Genomic DNA, 13,359 nt, shown 5'->3' on the forward strand with positions numbered 1-13,359 from the left:
GTTAGAGAATAAAACTCTGCTTCTGCAGTGGAAAGAGCAACAAGTGTTTGTTTTCTAGAATGCCAGCCTAAGCTAGATCCAGCAAATTGAATTAAAATCCCAGAAGTGGATTTTCTGTCACTGACATCTGCTCCCCAGTCAGAATCCGCAAAAGCCTGCAATTTCTCAGTTCCAGAGGCATTTAGCTTCAGGCAATAATTCTTTGTTCCTTGCAAATACCTCATTAACCTCTTCAATGCTGCTTTTCCAGTAGATGTAGGCTTCTCTACCTGTCTACTTAAAATGGCCACAGAATTTGAGATATCTGGGCGAGAATGATTTGCAATGTACAGTAAACTTCCAATTGCAGATCTATAGTTCTCTGCCTCAGTTAATTGAGTTTCTCCTATATCTTTCTGAAAATCTATTATCATCGGAGTAGAGACTGGTTTACAGTCTTGCATATTAAAATCTTCTAGGAGCTTTTGAATTTTACTATGTTGGTTTAACAGAAAGCTACCATCCTTGTCTCTGTGTACTTCCAAACCTAGGTAATTGGTCACAACTCCAAGGCTTTTTAATATGAAATGGCTTTTCATGCAGGCTTCAAAATCAAGCCTTTGTTTTTCTGTTGATGTGAACAGCAGCAAATCATCAACATAAATGCACAGATACATACAGCCTTGTTTGTCCTTCTTCATATATACACAGGGATCTGCTTTTCCTTTTTCAAAACCAAAATTCTGCAGTTTTTCATCTACTTTTTGGTTCCAGGATCTAGCAGCTTGTTTTAACCCATAGATTGACTTCTGCAGTTCACAGACTAGATTCTCTCCTTTTTCATAGCCAGGGGGTTGCTGCATGTATAATTTGTGATCTAAATCTCCATAGAGAAATGCAGTTTGAATGTCATAGTGGTTAACTGACATTCCTTTCAGTGCAGCAACTTTTAACAGTAATCTAATTGATTCACCTTTAGTAACTGGTGCAAAAGTCTTGTCAAAGTCTAAATCTTTCCTTTGAGTGAACCCTTTTGCAATTAACCTTGCTTTATATTTTTGGATTTTGCCATCAGCATCCCTTTTCAGTTTGAAAACCCACCTACAACCCAGACAGCGTTCATTGGGAGGTAGATTTACCAGTTTCCATGTTTTATTTTCTTTCAAGGATGCTAATTCCTGTTGCATGGCAGAATGCCAATTTTGTGCAATCTCTGGTGGTAAAGCATTCACTTGTTCTAAAGACTCAGGTTCTGTGAATATGTGAAAAGCCTTTACTGTTTCAGCCTGAAAACGTGATGGAGGAACGCCTTTATTACTCCTCTGAGATCTGCGAGGTAATACAGGGCTTAAATTTTGACTCCTATCACTTTCCTGAGAAGCATCTGTCTCATCAGACAGATCTTCAGTTTGCTTTTCTGGTTTAACATCCTCATCAGGCAAAAGATCACCATCAGCAAGTCCTTGCTGTTCTCTTGCGGTGGTCAGATCAACTGGAGAGCTAGAAATTAATCTCCCCCAGTTTTGTTTAGCAAAAGAAACGCTTTTGCTAATTATTAATTTCTCTCCCATTATGAACCTGTAGCTCCTCTGGCTTTGTTCATAGCCAACAAAGATGGCTTTCTTTGTTGTGGGGCCTCCTTTCCTTCTCTGCTGTTTTGGAATGTGAACCCATGCAGTGCTACCAAACACTCTAAGATGGTTTACCTTTGGTTTCACACCATAAAACAAATGGAATGGAGTGTCCTGAATCACAGAGTTATACAACCTGTTTTGTACATAAGTGGCAGTAGATATAGCCTCTCCCCAGTACTTAAAAGATAATTGTGAATCTTTAATCATGCATTCCATTGCATTTTGCAAGGTTCTGCCCTTTCTTTCAGCAACACCATTTTGCTGAGGGGTGTAAGGGTTAGAAAGAATTTGTTCTATCCCCTTTTCCACTAGGAACCTTCTGAATTTGTGAGAAAGGTATTCTCTATCACATTGGAGTGCAGATACAGGCCTAGGGAATTTTCCATTTGCCCATGTCACAAAACTTTTAAATTCCTCAAATGCCTCATCTTTATGTTTTAAGATGTAGATAAATGTGTATCTTGAGAAATCATCAATGATGGTCATTGCATACCTTGCTTGTCCAAGACTTGGAGCAAAAGGACCAATAATGTCAGAGTGTACAATTTCCAAAGGTCTAGTTGTAACTCTGTCACTGTGCTTACTCACAGGAGCTTTTAGTGTTTTGCATTCTTTGCAAACTACACAGTCTAAGTATTTATCACAGGGTTTTATCTTTAGGTCAGCACACAGCTGTGGCATTTGTGCTATATACTTGAAATTAGCATGACCAAATCTCCTGTGCATCAGGTGTACACATTGGTCATGATATGGAGTGTTGCCAACTGCAGCCTTGCAGCTTGGCTTCCTTGCATTTTGCACAATGTACAAGGAGTCTTTTAACATACCAGTAGCACACAATTTCCCATTTTTTTGTATCTCACAACCATTTTTCTTAAATGTTATGATATACCCTGTTGCAGCCAATTGTGCCACAGATAAAAGGTTTGATTGTAAATTTGGCACATACAACACACCTTTTACAGTTTCTCCTAAGCAGGATAAATACAAGTCACCTTGTCCCATAATTTTGGTCACAGACCCATCAGCCAAAGATACACTTTGTCTTTCAGTTTTAGACAGTGACACAAAAGAGCTTTTACAATTACATAAATGACAACTGGCCCCAGAATCTAACACCCATACATCAGAATTACCCTTCTCAGCAACCTGTGCAATTTGGGTTGTCTGAAGAGCCTTCTTCTGTATTGCCCTTGTGTTCTTCTTCTCTGTCTTTCTACTCTTGGGCCTCATGGCACAGTCTCTTTGCAAATGTCCAGCTGAACCACAAGTGAAGCATCGCTGGCTGGCTAGTGCTGTGGCCTCAGGTTCCTTTCCCTTCTTTTCCCTCATTTTCTGGTATTGCAGCTTTCCAGAATGGGGGGGGGGATCTTTCCTCTCTCTTCTCCCATTCAGCGAGTAAGCGCTGTGTAACATACAATGGGGTGAGGTCTGCTTCAGGCATAGCCTCCAGGGTACAAATCAGCATGTCCCACGTTGCATTTAGTGAGGACAGGAGGATATAGGATTTTGTGAGAGGTGTAAATTCCATTCCTCTCTCCTGCAACTCAACCAACAGCTGCTGAATATAATTCAGGTGCTCAGGAAGGCTATCTCCTTCTGCAAGGTAGGCTCTGTACAGCTTTTTTGTCAGAGTAACTTTACTCCCTGCTGTTGCCTTTACATATAAGTCTCTCAAAGCGTCCCAAAGTTGCTTTGCAGACTGCATGCCTCGCACGTGGACTAGCTGATTGTCCTCAACTCCCAAGATAATGGTGGCTCTAGCCCGCTCATCCTGTCTCAGCCATTCAGCACTGGGATTTGGGGGGTTTTGCTCACCAATTGGCAGCCAAAGATTCTCTCTGCGAAGATACATCTCCAACTTCAGGGCCCAATTCAAATAGTTGGTCTCTGATAGGCGCTCCAGAGGCATCGCTGAGGGCTGGGAGGTAGCCATGGCTTCTTCCTTCTTTTGCAAGTCACCTCAGCTGGCTTCTTTGTCCTGTAGACCAGCAGTTGCTGGAAAATCTCCAGGTGGCTCCAAAGAAAATCTTCACAGGTCTTTGCTACCTGCCTTTAAATTGTGCATGAGGTGTGGAGCTGATCTCTCTTTTCTCTCTGGGTTTTACTGGGCTGCTCACTAGGCCCATAACCTGTTGGCAGAATGCTGGGAAAGCCTTTAGCCCAGGAGAGATCAGAAAAGTCACACACACCAGGCATATCTATAAAAATAATTTATTTACAGAAAGCAAAACAAAAGCAAAACATATTTAAAGGACTTAGCTCTCATTGAGAGCAAGCCTGGCTTGCTACATATCGGCAGAGAGAAAAAGAGGAAGTAAGAAACAAGTCCGGGCAGGTTTCCTCCCCCCAGGCAATTTGCATGAAGCACGTGCGAGGAGACAATCAAATACAACCTCTTCACCCGGCCAAAATGATTAGGTACAATAGCAGTCTTAATCGTTAGTAGGAAAACCTCAACAAAAAAAAACTGCTCTGGGTTTGGCTGCTGCATGACAAGCAGAATTTTTGGATATGAAACTTACTTGCAGCTCCATGTTCTTATCAAGTTTCTGTTGGTACAACATGGTACAAAAGTGCTAGAAAGTACAGTGGCAAATCTAGAGTATTAATAAACCTAGTTGTCTTTTGTTGTTTCTCCTGCTGTGACTCAGCCTTTCATTAGATGGAGCAAGGGATTTAAAGAGGGTGATCCATCATATGAAGCTTGGTGCCAGTGTGCATGAACACAAGTAGAAGTTATTCTACTTCTACTTCTAGATTGCAGGCAGATTCAGTTCTGGGCACTTTGGAGCCTGAGTTGGGAAAGACGCAGAGCTGAACTCCTGAAGAGTTGTTGCCAGCCAGAAGAGATAGTATTGGACTGGAGGACTAAAGAATCTGGCTTCCTCTGTTCTACCCGTCATCTGCTCCTCTTCTATGGCACTGAAATGAACAAACAGTTAGAGAGGCTCATATTCACAAAGCACATGACTGAACTGCCAGAACGTTTTAGCTTTCACTGAAGACGGGACTGCTGCTCACTTGGATTATCGATCTGGAGATGAGCCAATGAAATTGGAAGCAAGGTCTGGAGCCTTATTTTTCCCAGATTGTATCACAGTTTGATTAGGTGGATATGAGCACAAAACAGCAGAACCTGGAAGTGAGATTTGGGACTACAAGGGCAATCACCTGCCATATGCTTTGCATACCCCTATTCACAACACTGTAATGTCAAACCCAACAGGTAGCAATCATGCCAGCTTCACATTTGCTCACAGGATATGCTGCAAAAAGCGAGAGGACATCTTGAAGCTGTCCAGGGACAACAAAGCTTGGAGGGCAACAAGAGAACATCGGGGTTTCCCAGCAACCTATTTTTATTGCAGAGAAACTGGATGTGCTTTCTGATTTTGAAGGTTGGGGTTGTTGCTGTTTGGCGAGCATAATATATATAATCAGCCCAATCTCCATTGGAAGTCAGGCTCCATATCAAACAACTGCATATTATTCCCAGGGATGAATTAAATCCCTATTTTATAACCCACTAATCAGAACTTTCACTACAGTAATTGGATTTGCAGATGTGTCCTAGTCAACAAACTAGAGGTTGTAATCAGCTCTGCTGTGTTTTTGGTTCTTCTTCATTTAATAATACTGTAATGGGTGTGTGTTTCTGTTTGTGTGTGTGTGTGTAAAAAAGAGAGAGAGTGCAAGAGAATGAGCAAAAAAGAGAAAGGGAAAAGTTGATAGAGAAAGAGAAAATTCTGTTTGGCAAAGTAGCTAAGTGCTTCACTTATTGCTATGGAAACCTTCATATCTTAGCAACAGATTGTTGGTACTATGCTGATATGATACAATGAGCTGATGCCACCAAAGAAAAGCAAGTTTGGAAATCTTTTTTCAGATGTTTTGGGTTTTCTTAAAAATGTGCTCTAAGGCATCGTAACACCTTTTCCAAATCAAATAGCATGATAAATATCCTCATTACAACTGGATTCCTTGTGACTTACATGCAGAGGTTTTTTTTGGGGGGGGGCACATAATGCAGAAATGGTTTACCATTGTTTTCTTCCAATATGCTTTTTAAAATGCATTTTATTTTCTCAGTTTAGCCACAGCCCTGGACTTTTAATATGATCCCCACCCAAGTACTAACCATGGCCAACTCTGTCTAGTTTTCTAGATCAGCCAAGACTGGTTAGCTGCTATCACTTACCACGTAGAATCAGAGCACTCCCCACACCTGCCCCCTTAATATAATAACAATGATTTGGGTACATTTTCATGGAAGGCATCATTCACTTGCAAAATAATGGTGTATGGTGAATGGTAAAAGTCTATTTTAAAAAACCCTGATTACTTTTGGTTTTACATAGATCAGTATGAAATGCCATTTAAAGAAAATAGTATTTTGCCTAACCAGTTGTTGCTATGACTCTGAAATTATTGCTATTGAAGCCATTAATATTTCTTTTTTTAAAACACTTTGAAATAGAATAATCAAAGCAGACTTTGGTGAAAGAAAAGAATCATGGAGCTTGTCAGGGAGTAGTCTGCAAATCTTGGGCTTAATATCTACTTAGTATCTCAGTGTGCATATATAACCCTCTAGGGAAGATGGTTTCCAGGATTGGCCTAGAAATTAGGTTTTGGCTTTTCATCAAACCAAGACTTTAAGACAACAGCCTCTGCAAGAGTAGAGTCAAAATTGGCAACACGGAGGATGAACCGTCACAATGCAAGCCCCAACACTTTTGTACATGTGTTGATGTTGCATCATGTTCCAAGGGGCGGGTCTTGCATCACAGGGGATTTATATTCTATTCTATTCTATTCTATTCTATTCTATTCTATTCTATTCTATTCTATTCTATCAATTCTATCACATCTTCTAGTGGAAAAAAAAAGCAGAATATACAGTGGTCATTGTTTGCTCAACAGACCGTGTTCAAAAGCTGATACCAGTAATTTTATTTGCACAAATCTACCTTGTGCACCAATTGCACCCATGTTCACACCCTACTCACAATCACCTCCCTACCATAATGTACTCTACATAAGGCTACCCTTGAAGAACATTTGGAAGCTGCAACTCTTCCAGAATGCAGCAGGGCAGGAAGTATTGGACATGTCAAGATATGCTCATGTAACATCACTGCTCGATGAGTTGAACTGGCCTCTGGTGAATTACAAGGCTGGGTTACTTGTGGGACTCTTTTCTGATTGTTTCTTCTTGCCCAATTCTGACAGGGTGGGCACGCTCTGGGTCCTTTCTATTAAGCAGTATCCTGTGGGGCCCAGGAAATCTGCCTTCTCTGTCATGGCACCAGATTGGTGGAACAGTGCTTATGGCCCTTCCCTCCAAGGTTTGGATGGCCCTGACCCTGTTGATCTTTCACAAAGCTTTAAAGACCTAGCTTTTCCCAAACACTGGGACTGGGTGTTTAGGTGAGCTCCATTGGTTACCTATTTGCTGTTTGTCTACAAAGGGATCTATTTGGATCTCTGCTGCACTATATGTTGTTGTTTATTCGTTTAGTCGCTTCCAACTCTTCATGACTTCATGGACCAGCCCACGCCAGAGCTTCCTGTTGGTCGTCAACACCCCCAGCTCTCCCAGGGATGAGTCCCTCACCTCTAGAATATCATCCATCCATCTTGCCCTTGGTCGGCCCCTCTTCCTTTTGCCTTCCACTCTCCCTAGCATCAGCATCTTCTCCAGGGTGTCCTGTCTTCTCATTATGTGGTCAAAGTATTTCAGTTTTGCCTTTAATATCATTCCCTCAAGTGAGCAGTCTGGCTTTATTTCCTGGAGGATGGACTGGTTGGATCTTCTTGCAGTCCAAGGCACTCTCAGAATTTTCCTCCAACACCATATATGCACTATATATTGATTGTTATTGGAATTGGTTTTACCTGTTTGGATTGTTGTTTTCATTTATTAGTTCAAATTGATAAATAAAAATACTGTATAAATAATGCATTTTAAAAAGTAGTTATTAGATTTCTATGCCACTGCAATCACAAAACGCAAGGTGGCACACAACATAATTCAACGTCATAAATCATCCATGATAACCGAAGTAAGTAATTAGGGAAAATAAAATCAACATCCATTCTAAAAGCAGCCAGAGCAACGTACAATGACCTGATAGAATTGCATCATTCCATTAAACTAAAAAAGCCCTCCAGGAAAAAGCTGCTTTGAGCAACTTCCAGAAGGCTGTTAAAGTCAGAGCAAGTCTAATCTCCAAGGGAAGGTTTTTCCAATGCACAAGTGCTGTGATAGAAAAACAAAGCCTCCCTGATCTTTCAGAAGTGAGGGACCATCAGCATTCCCCCACCCCCGCCCCCAGGTCTTGAGTATTGGACGGGTTGATTTTGGTTGGCGAAGGCATCTGCAGGTATCTCAACATCCAGCCATATAAGATTTTATAGGTTAAATCCAACACTATAAATTGCACTTGGAAATCAATTGGCAACCAGTGCAGGGCCTGTAGCACAAGTGTAGTATGTTCCTGAAGGCTAGTACCAATTAACAAGTGAGCCAGTACACTGTGCACCTACTGTAGCTTCTTAGTACACTTTAAAGGCAGCCTCAGAAATATTGACTTTGGCAGCCTAAAATAGAGGGCAGTCTTGAAGAAAAAGATGGATGGGTGGCTAAGGACTATTTTTTCAGGGTCTTTTTTCCATATTACCTTTGAGGGTGATGTATTGGGAAGGGGTACCTTTTGTGAGGAGTAGGACTGAAGTCACTGATGGGTAGGCCCAGAATAAAAAGGAGTATGGCATGCCTTCCTCTCTCTTTCTCTTTTCCCTGCATTTCTGAGCATGCTATCAGGCCAGGAATATAATATCTATTCACAATCAGAGGTGTGAACTGATTGCTTGCAAACAGCTTTTGAAATTAGGCCAAATATTGATATGTCTCTACTTCACTTGGTGCTGACATATCCATATCACTAATTACCAACCTTAGATGGCTCTTAGTTCTGCTTCAGAATCCCTGTTCAAGAATTTGTTCATCCAATGAACGTATTATTGTTCTAATTAATACAGTGCTCGGTGCTTTAAAGTAATGAGTGCTGGGTAAGTTTTGCAATTTTAATAACGGTTTATTTAGTAGGATGCCAGCCTGGCCTTTGAGGTAGTCATATACTATCGGTCTTGAAGATAGAGAGTGAGCAAACTATATTTGGAACAATGTTTCTCCCTACTTAAAATAGACTTCCATCTTCATTATATATTTTTGTATTTTACTTTTGTCAAACTGTTCGGTCTACGTCTAAGAAGATGAAGTATAGTATGTTTACTACTATACCAACAAAAGCCTTTAAAGAAAAGGTAAAGGAAAACATAATCACTTAGCTTGATGACCATCACAGTAAATTTGGTTTCGATCTTTTTGCCAAATATGTTGGAATCAGGAGGGTTGTTCTACATCTACTTTGTTCTTTGTTTTCAACAAAACAGCCAGTTTATAAATTGCAAAGGGCACTGTTCAGAGTTGTTTGAAAAGCATGTTGCTTTCCTACCTGTTTTACTTCTAAAGTTTTAAACAAAAATATATGACAAAACATTTTATCTCTACAGAACCAGATTTTTCTAAAAGGAATTGCCTTCAGAAAGCTGCTGTGAAATTTCCTATCAGTTCAGAAATTGGAGAATAGGTTAAAACATTAGTGTCCTCATAGCAACAAAAGCTTTCAGTTTTTACTATTCCTCTTTACAAAGATTTCACTTTTTTAATCACCGCTTGGCAATTTCACATGAACTACAGCCCAGTATGTGCCATACTGTTCCCAGATGGAACTCAACCAATGCTGGAGTTAGTAGTTACTACAAACTGCCCTGTGTTAATACGCATTGACTCTCTGTCATGCTTCACCCATGCTGGGGTGAGATGTAATTGTAGCAGACTATCAGGCAAGCACTTCCTAACATAGTCAAGTGGAGAGACGCAATCAATAACTGCAGAAAGAAAATCAGACTATTCCAGATAACTTTTGATCTTAAGGAATTTGCAGAATGGAAGGCTTAAATCAACCTAGCCCCAACTTGGTGCTCTTCAAATTTCCCAGCCAGCATTAGCCAGCATGGCTGAAAGGAGTTGTATTCCCAACATATCTGGAAGTCATCATATACTAGGAAGGATTATTTAAAATATATAGCTCCATCAGAAAGGACAATTCATTTAAAATGCACTTGGCAATAATCTATTTTTTTCCACTTACCACATACTTTTTGTTAATGCTGTATTTTACTAAGACACTAATGGATTGTTATGGCTCTTTCATTTGTTTTTTCCCCATTTTCTTGAGAATGCTGGCAAACAATGTAAAGAGACAAGATTTAATGTCCTAGAACTAACTATCCTGGTTTAGTTACTATATTTTATGTAGTTGTGGCTAGGCATATCCTATCTGGTCTGCAAAAGTCCAGATGACCACCAGATGGCAGCATAGTCTCTTTACAGCCATCTACTGTTTTCTATTTTAAAGTTTTAAACAGCTCCTTCTGTTATTTCCGCCTTAAATTAATCTCTCCACCCGCCCATCTTCCATAGCATTCAAGGGATTTCAGAATCATTTTTACTATTAGATCAACCCACTTAGAAGTATAATCTCCAATTATTCAATGACTTCTGACATATTGCAGGAGGTGATAGTTCAAAATACTGTTCTCCCAATAAGACTTTATTCTTATTTCAGAAGCTGTTTCCAATGAATCTATGCTTAAATATGTGATTTCTACTTCTGAAATAAGAACAAAGACTTATGGAGAAGAGAGATGATGATGATGATGATGATGATGATGATGATGATGATGATGATGATGATGATGATTTTTAGAACAACTCAGCTTCCAAGGAAGACCTCTGTGAGTACTGTATGGTGTGGAATTAAAGCTGCACGTTTTGATTCCCAGACTATTGCTCCTAAATTGGAGGCAGATCCAGCAAAGCCTGGTAGGGAAGCTACCATCTTAGTACTGGAGATACTTGCACAATATTCCTACTCTGGCAGTTAAAGGGCTATTCTTGGATGCATTCAGGATGAAACTATGGAAGCACGGCATAGCTTATTTTTTATGAACAGTGTTGACATTCTTCCACAGAAGTGCCATAAAGGGCCACTTATAGATAGATAGATTTCTTCAATCTGGCCATCCTCCAGATGCATGGACTGCAGCTTTCAGCATTCCTCGTCCAACTTGGTCACTGCTTGAGACTTCTGAGAGTTGACGTTCTGTGATCTGCAGGGCATTCAGGTGTGGGAGAACACTATATTTTGACAACCTTTTCCATGCTTATTTTTTCATTACCATATCTGGCTGAAAGCCATTTATTATATTATGGGCAATCAAATTAAATACAGGATGAAGAAAAACAATCTGTATTTCATCTAGGTCACACAAAGGACTAAAATAATGCTGGCTTTCTCAATATTTTAAAATTATTCTCAAAAAGATATCTTGCAGTAGTGTGGTCCTATATTTTTTTTCCTCCCAAAATAAATAACTCAGATAATCATTCACAGCAAAGCCAACGGTATATTTTGCAGTCCTTGTTTGACCTACCAAGCATTGTTATAAACACCATCAATCACATTTTCTGAGTTGAGTTTTTGATTTACATCTGGACAGCTTTTCATAGAGTTCTGTGGACAATGCTGGCCTCATTCTCACAGAAACAGACAGGCAGTATTGATTATATTACTAGTAATCTTACTGATCATCTGTTTCATTACACTGAATAAATCAAGGAATGAGAAAAATGAAAGGGGCATCAAATTGGACATCTTGCCTCCAAAGATTTCATGCCTCATTGCTAACTTTTTTCTCCCTTCAGCAATAGTTGTAGGGAATGTGCAAAGGTACATCTAAACTAACGTCACATTGGTAACAAGGGTGAGATTTTTGACCATCTACTTGCTGCAGTTCACAATGTTTCAATGGAAAGTTCCAGGACACTTTATCTGAAGGATTTTTGCTGCACAGCAGTGAGTTATGACCAGTGCCTGCTTTTGGACATTTTCTGACATGAGGAGTTTTACTGTTATTTAGAAAAGTTTGAGAGATGGCTAGCTACAAATGATTCAGGAAAAGAGCTCTACCTACTTTACTTGCAAAGCCACACAGCCTTTTGAAAACTCTCATTGCTCCTGTGAAGCCCATAAAGTTCAAATACCAGAGAGTTACAAAATCCTTGTCACAGCACTGCAAACTTCAGCCTATCATTACAGCCGAATGCTTTAGATTTTATGGCAGAAATCGCACAGTGGGAGAAAGCCTTACAGATGATAGTATTGACTTTGAAAGATTATCCATCCCTTGTTCCTTTGGGCCCTTCTTGGATCAAACTTTGTGAGATAAATTTGTGGCCTGTATGAGAAATATTACCTGCATAAGTTATTAAATGAAAAAGGTCTGTTTTTTTCAATCTGCCTGTAAGAGTGCTTTAGCTATGGAGCTCACCAAACAAGATTCTTAGCAATTAAAGAACATAATAGTGCCCAGAGAGATCCACATAAGCTAACAGCATCTTTCCAACACAGAGACACTGGATCCAGGGCACCACAGACAGCTGCACTGCTCTCGGCATGGTAGAAAACTCACCAACAATAAAATAAAGCATGCTCTCACTGTGGGAGTGCACATTTACAACAGACCTGCCAGGTTAAAGTGAAGACTTGCCACAGTTATGTGGATCATATTACACAAGAATCACATGACAAAAGTTTTTGGGAGTAAGACATGTCCATCCAGGATACAATATGTCTCCTGTAGGAAAGCTATCTGAAAGCTTGAGAAGCCAAAGCAATATATCATAAATGCCACGAATGCTGCAAATCATAGTCTATGCACTAACCTGGAGACCGAGCAAAGATTATAGTTCCAGCTATAGGGATGTTCCAAACATGGTACCTGAAATTACTCTTTCAGAACCATTCCTAAAAAAGCAACTTCATAGTTGGCTGGATTTGCTTAAACCTTCATTCGATCCATACTGTGAAGAAGCACCAGAAGTAGCTAAAATGGACAGACAATAATCTTACATGAAGAGTCAGAATATTTCACCCAGGTAGATAATCTGCTTCTAGCTAGGTGCCCAAGCTTCTCTTTTCACTTCTTTCAGGTAGACTTGTGCCCCACAATACTTTCACCAGAGGAACCTTATCACAACATCATCAGTGTGCCTTCTTTATTGGATGATGCCTTACCAGTTTCTGTGTGTAATCAAATATATAGAGATTTAAAAATTATTTTAATGGTGGTTCTCACAATGTTCATAACAACTTAATAAAAGGGGAAGGAATCAAAATCATACAGTTGGAAGGGAGTTTAGAGGTCTTCTGGTCCAACCTTCTGCTCAGTGAAAACTCCACTAAATCATCTTTGAGAGATGGCCAACCTCTGTTGGAAGACTTCCAGTGATGAAGAACTGGAGACTTCATACTGCAGCTTGTTCCATAGGATGATAATTCATACAGTCAGGAAGCTCCTTCTGATACTAGTCTGAACCTACTTTCTTGTTGCTTAAACCCATTGTTTCTGGCTCCACTCTGTGAAACAATAGAAAGTAAGCCTACAGTAACGTTGAACAACTGCTTCCCATGATCTGAACTCTGTGCTACTGTATACTGAAGGCTCCACTGAGGTCTTGGTACACTATGTCTATAGCATTCTCCTGATGTACTAGGCAGGAAAATCTTATCAAAGGAGAGAAGGTCAGTGTCAGGCTCCCCGATTAAATGTT

The sequence above is a fragment of the Candoia aspera genome, chromosome 1 (genome assembly GCF_035149785.1).
Source record: "Candoia aspera isolate rCanAsp1 chromosome 1, rCanAsp1.hap2, whole genome shotgun sequence".
In the NCBI taxonomy this organism is placed as follows: Eukaryota; Metazoa; Chordata; class Lepidosauria; order Squamata; family Boidae; genus Candoia; species Candoia aspera.